Raw genomic sequence first — 6,651 nt, forward strand, 5'->3', positions numbered from 1 at the left:
CAAGCAGAGAGGGACCAAACCCACAGGAATTAAATGAAGGAGAAACCATAAGATACCCTCCTCCCTGTTAATTCCTGAATCGGATTCCTTAGAAAACATTGGGGGAAAGGATGAAAAAACAATGCAGGAAATACCCCAGGGGAGGGTAAGAGCTGGACGAGTCTGAACACTAGTCTCTTGGACCCAGAGAGCCGCATGTGCAGGAGCTGTCCTGGGCCTTGTAGGGACAGTGACAGTCAGCACACCTCCTGCTGGGGTAGAGAAGGGACACCAGAGGAGGAGGAGACCACCAAGAACAAGAAAACCATCATCCTGTACAAAATCACACATTCATCAAATAAACACACAAACAGTGGAGGCCGAGGGTCAGACCAGGCCTGAGCCCAGGCTGACCAGGCCACAGGAAGTCCTCATTGCTGATGGTTCTGCAGATGGGATGATGCTAGGTGATGGCTGAGACCCTGGGACCACAGGTCCTGGTGGGAGAAGGTTCACAGAAGGGAAAGGACAGAGGAGCAGAGAAGATGAACCAGCTGAGGAGTGACCCAAAGTCCACGATATCCTGAGCCCTGAGCACCCTCAGGGCTCCACAGTCATCTCTTGTTCTCTCCTGCAATACTCAGCACAACAAACATGCAGATTCTGGTAAGTATGCAGGTCAATTTATTTTCTCTCTCAAAAATTAAGACACTTCCTCTCTCTCAATTGAATCATACAGTAAGAGTTTGAAATGCAAAATTATACCCAGATTTTTATTTTCAAGGGAAATAATAAGGCGCAGCTCTGGGCCACATGAAGATAAGACAAGGATGGAGACATCTGATACCCATCTGCTGGAAAAGGAAAATTGATAAGGCCAGGGAACACAGGTCAGTGTGGGGAGGAGGTTCTGGGAACAGGGGGTGAGCTCTGTCCCACATCTTCCCATTATACTAACGGGAATGTAGACACATAGAGATGCCAGCCGCAGAAAGAAAAGTCTTCACATCCAAAAGGAAGGGCTTCTTGGAGTCACAAATGGAGGTATGGACAACCCTTGTAGGCCACAGTTCCACTCAATGCAGCTTTCTAACACCACAGAAGAAAATAATCAAGACGTAAGTCATGTCATTATGTAAATGTCGACATTATGAACAGCCCTTCACACACACAAAATGTCCATATCCAAGGAATCCCCATCACCCAGGCGTGTCCTCTCTGCCCCAACCCCTCTCCCATTTCAGGCCCTCCAGGGTTTCACCTTTAGAAGCCGTAAGAGACTCATCAGAGCCCTGGGAACCATCACCACCTGGGGAGGAACAAAAACAGGATCTGGTCAGAGCCTCCCGGGGAGATGTGAGTAAAGGAGGAATTATGGGGTGGATGAGCTGCCCCGTGGACTCCCGTCTACACTACCCCAAACTCTCAGGGATCAGACTCACACCCTCCATACCACCTGCCCCTCCATCCCACCACTTACCAGCAGCCTGAGTATGGCTCTCTCCATTTCCACCTGTAGGAAAAACCACTAGTGAAAGGCAGGACATGAGGTTCTAGAGAACTAGTCCTGGATCCTAGGAAAGTTTCCAGAACTATGACTGCAGACCCAGGGCAGGATCAGGAACCATGGAGAAAGGAGATTGTGGGACTGGACTATCTGTCCTCATGGAAGTCTGTCCTCAGCAGGGACCTTCCCTCTGACTGCTGGGAACAAGTGCCTTGATATCATCACTTGGGAAAATTATCCTTCATTCTCTCACAGGTTTTATAAAAGTAACTACGGCTAACATGTCCTAGAGGGTATAAACTCAGGTATGAGGAGGGGCTTCATGGTACCAGGGAAGAGGACAGGGCAAACTGCTATCGGGGGCTGGAAACCCCTGAGTGGAACAAGAACCCTCAGACCCCTGCCCCTTTCCCTACCTGAGCTCTTGTTCCTCCAGTTCACAACTGTAGCCACCACAGCCACTATAGCTCCAAGGAGAACCAGGCCAGCCATAATTTCCACCAAGAGGATGGGGAACTCTGAAGGTGGCTCTGAGAAGGGAAGGAAAGGTCAGTGGCCCTGACCCTGCTGGAGGAGCTCAGAAGGGCCCCTGCTTCCCCTGAGAAGAGGCCCCACACTTATCCCCCTCCTTACCCCATCTCAGGGTGAGGGGTTCAGTCAACCCCTCGTGCTGCACATGGCATGTGTATCTCTGCTCCTCTCCAGGGGGCACTAACAATGCTGCCCACTTCTGGAAGGTTCCATCCCCCGCAGGCCTGGTCTCCACAAACTCCGTGTCCTGGGTCTGGTCCTCCCCCTCCCTCTGCCAGGTCAGTGTGATCTCCGCTGGGTAGAAGTCCAGGGCCCAGCACCTCAGCATGACCTCACGGTCAGAGATGGGGTGGTGGGTCACGTTTGTCTTTGGAGGATCTGTGGGAAAGTCAGAAACTTGAGGAACCTTCCATTACCTAATGTGCCAGTTTGAAAGGATTTATGTACCCTAGAAAAGACATGTTTTAATCCTACTCCTGTGGTGCAACAGTTTCTTCTAATCCCTGTTCAGTACTATAAACTAGAAACTTTATTAGATTATCTCCAATGGAGATGTAACTCAATCAATGGTGGGTATTAAACTTGACTAGATGAAGACGTGTCTCCACCCATTCTTCGTGGGTATTGATTACTTTACTGGAATCCTATAAAAGAGGAGAAATTTTGGAGAGTTCTTTTTTGAGAACGAGGAGAGAGCTGCAGAATCATGACAGAATGACAAGAGAACCACAGAGTCCACCAGTAAGTGACCTGCGGAGACGAAGAAGGAAAATGCTTCCCGGGAGCTTCATGAAGCAAGAGGCCTGGAGAGGAAGCCAGTAGATGTCGCTATGTTCACCACGTGCCTTTCCCAGTGGCGAGAGAAACCCTGAACTTCACTGGCATTTCTCCAGTGAAGGTACCCTTGGTGCCTTAATTTGGACATTTTTATAGACTTGCTTTAATTGGGACATTTTCTCGGCCTTAGAACTGTAAAATGCAACTTATTAAATTCCCCTTTTTATTTTTTTAAAATTTTAATTAATAAAATTGATCAACAAACTACATGAATATTCTTTTCGTGTGAACATTCCATACTTGGTGTGCAAACAATGGCTCACAATATCATCACATAGTTGTATATTCATCACCATGATAATTTCTCAGAACATTTAGTCCAGAAAAAGAAATCAAAAGAAAAAAGAAAAAACTCATACATACCATACCCCTTTCCCTTCCCTCTCATTGACCACTAGTATTTCCCTCTACTCAATTTATTTTAATATTTGTTCCCCCATTATTGATTTATTTTTAATTCCTATTTTTTACTCATCTGTCCATACCGTAGATAAAAGGAGCATCAGAACAAGGTTTTCACAATCATACAGTCACTTTGAAAAAGCTATATCATTATACGATCATCTTAATGAAAGTGGCTACTGGAACACAGTTCTACAGCTTCAGGCACTTCCCTCTAGCTTCTCTAATATACCTTAAACTGAAAAGAGGTTATCTATATAATGCATAAGAATAACCTCAAGGATAACCTCTTGACTCTATTTGAAATCTCTCAGCCACTGACACTTTATTTTGTCTCATTTCTCTCTTCACCTTTCAGTTGAGAAGTTTTTCTCAATCCCTTGATACTGAGTCCCAGTTCATTCTAGTATTTCTGTCCCATGTTACCAGGGAGGTTTACACCCCTGGGAGTCATGTCCCACATAGAGAGGGGGAGGGCAGTGAGTTTCCAGGCAGACAGAGCAGTAATGAAAGAAACTAGAGCGTTCAAAAGGCCAGCAGCTTCCAGTGCAAGGGGCCTTGGTGGAACTAATCCTAGAGGATATGAGAAATACTTCAAAAAGATGCAGAGGGGGCGGGCCGCGGTGGCTCAGCGGGCAAAGTGCTTGCCTGCTATGCCGGAGGACCTCGGTTCGATTCCCGGCCCCAGCCCATGTAACAAAAAACGGAAAAACAAAATACAATAAAACAAGAAAATGTTTAAAAGATGTTTCCCTTTCTTCCTTCCTTCCTTCCTTCCTTCCTTCTCTCTGTCTTTCCTTTAAAAAAAAAAAAAAAAAAAAAAAAAAAAAAAGATGCAGAGACTCCACACTATTCAGAGATTTCTCATCACTAAGCTTGGAAACCAACATGGAAGTGGAAGGAATATTGGTTTTAAAGTCAGAAAAAGTCAGAGGTCTTATGTCCTTCAGACTCTTGGTGGAATCACCTTGACAGAACAATGGTTTAAATTCCCCTTTTAAAAAGCCATTCCATTTCTGGTAAATTGCATTCTGCCAGCTAGCCAACTAGAACAGATTCTGGTACCAGAGGAGTTGGGTGCTGCTATGGTTTGCAAATACCAAACATGCTGGAACGGCTTTTTAAATGGATAAGGGGAAGATTTTGGAGGAGTTGTGAGGAGCTTGATAGAGAAGTCCTAGAGTGTGTTGAAGACACTGTTGGTAGAAATGTGGACTCAAAAGACACTTCTGACGAGGCTCTAAACAGAGATGAGGCGCGTGGTATTATAGACTGGAAGGAAGGTGATCCTTGGCGTGGTATTATAGACTGGAAGGAAAGTGATCCTTGATTTAAAATGGCAGATAATCTGTCAAAATTGACTAGTGGCTTTGGCTGGAAGGTTGATTTTAAAAGCCATGAATTTGGATATTTAGGTTGTTTGAGCAGCACACATCTGACCATCCTGAGAAAGGACAGGATATTTGGGGTGAGGGTAGGGATTGTAAAGCCCAGACAAATCCAGAATGGACCCAGAAATATGGCATAATGAGGTCCTTGGAAAGTTTTGGGATCAGGATGAGATGGCAGAAGGTAGGAGGCTCCAGGTCTTTTGGGGGAGAATAGGTACTTTGGCCCTGACATAGATGGAGATCCAGTGACTCAGAAAAGCTGTAGTCAGACCTCCAAAGATGGGTGTGGGGGTGGGGAAGGGAAGAAAGCCTGAGAGAACAACTCCTCAGTGGTTCCCAAAGGTGCCCCAGGTTCAAAGGTAACTGTGGATACGTTATTTTAGAGATTTTCTCCGCCTGCACTTACGTCCTCCAATCCCTGGAAAGGCTGGATGTCTTAACTGTCTTTTACACAGGTCAGGCCCTCTGGGCGAATGCCTCTCTGGTTCAGAGTCTGGAAACCCAGGCCAACTCCTCCCACTCTGGACCCAAGGCAGGAGAGGGTTCTGTCACAGATCCTATTTCCTCCCCTTGTGGGACACTAGGTGGGTGCGCAGACCCAGCCCGAGGGAGATCCGGGCCCCTGGTACCTGTGCGCTGCAGCGTCTCCTTCCCGTTCTCCAGGTATCTTTGGAGCCACTCCACGCACCTCCCCTCCAGGTAGGCCCGGTAGCAGTCTGCATCTCTGGCCACCTCCAGTTTGCTCCGGGTGACCTGAGCCGCCGTGTCCGCCGAGGTCCAGGAGCGCAGGTCCTCGTTCAGGGCGATGTAATCGTGGCCGTCGTAGGCCTGCTGTTCATACCCGCGGAGGAAGTGCCCATCGGGCCCCACGTCGCAGCCAGACATTCACTGAAGAGTATGAGACCCTGGTCCGGTCCCCGCCATGGTCAGCATTGCCCAATCTGCCCCGATTCCTTCCCCGACCCTCATGCAGTGCGTGGTGGCATCCCGTTTTGGTCTAAACGGGAAACGAAAACGAGGAAAAATCTCTACCACTCTTGCCGGGTTAAGGGTCCGCGCGGATCCCGCGGCCTCAGAATAAAGCTCAGAAACTCGGGCGACCCGGGCGGACTTTGGGGGATCCCTGAGCTCGAGATCTGCGCCCCGAGCCCCGCGTCGCTCACCGGCTTCGCTCTGGTTGTAGTAGCCGCGCAGGGTCCGCAGGTCCACTCGGAAAGTCTGTGCGTTGGTCTTGGCGTTCTGCGTGTTCCGCTTCCAATACTCCGGCCCCTCCTGCTCCACCCACGGCGCCCGCGGCTCCATCCTCGGACTCGCCGCGTCGCTGTCGAACCGCACGAACTGCGTGTAGTCCACGTAGCCGACGGCGATGAAGCGGGAATCCCCGCGGTCCGGCCGGACACGGCGGTGCTGAAATACCTCAGGGAGTGGGGGCCTGGGGGCGGGTAAGGGTGGTGGTGAAGGGGTGGAGAGGGGACTCTGGAGAAGGAATCCGGGTTGGACGGGGCGCAGACTTAGGGGAGGGAGGTGGGAGACTGTGTTCCGAGATCTGGGCGGGGAGAGGAGGGGGCGGGACGTGGCTTCCCGGGGTCCTCGCTCCCCCTCCCGGGAGGCATTTCCCCCCCGACCCCGCACTCACCCGCCCGGGTCTGGGTCAGGGCCAGGGCGCCCGAGAGCAGCGGGAGGAGGGCTCGCGGCGCCATGGCCGGGGTCTCCCGGTCTGGGGAGGATCGGAGACGGGCGGGTCCGCGGGGACTTTATAACCGGGAGCCGCGGGGACGCTGATTGGCTTCTCCAGGAGCCGGAGCCGCAATGGGAGTGAGCCCTGGGGTCGCGTCACGAGTGTCCGGGCAGGAGGACCTGACACAGGTTGTGAGAGGGAAAGTGGGAGAATCCCCAGCGCTCGGCCTCCCCACCCCACACGCGAAGCTCGTGGAGAGACCCGGGTCCTGGGACTGGCCCTGACCCTCTCGTCGTGCACAATGAGACACTCTGTCAGTGAATCCT

The 6,651-nt window shown here is 50.5% G+C and overlaps 1 pseudogene; it reads right to left on the reverse strand.

Annotated features, from left to right (window-relative positions):
• Positions 1-731: 731 nt before the first annotated feature.
• LOC143684322 (patr class I histocompatibility antigen, A-126 alpha chain-like) lies at positions 732-6,360 on the reverse strand (annotated as a pseudogene).
• Positions 6,361-6,651: the final 291 nt, after the last annotated feature.

The sequence above is a fragment of the Tamandua tetradactyla genome, chromosome 5 (genome assembly GCF_023851605.1).
Source record: "Tamandua tetradactyla isolate mTamTet1 chromosome 5, mTamTet1.pri, whole genome shotgun sequence".
Taxonomy (NCBI): domain Eukaryota; kingdom Metazoa; phylum Chordata; class Mammalia; order Pilosa; family Myrmecophagidae; genus Tamandua; species Tamandua tetradactyla.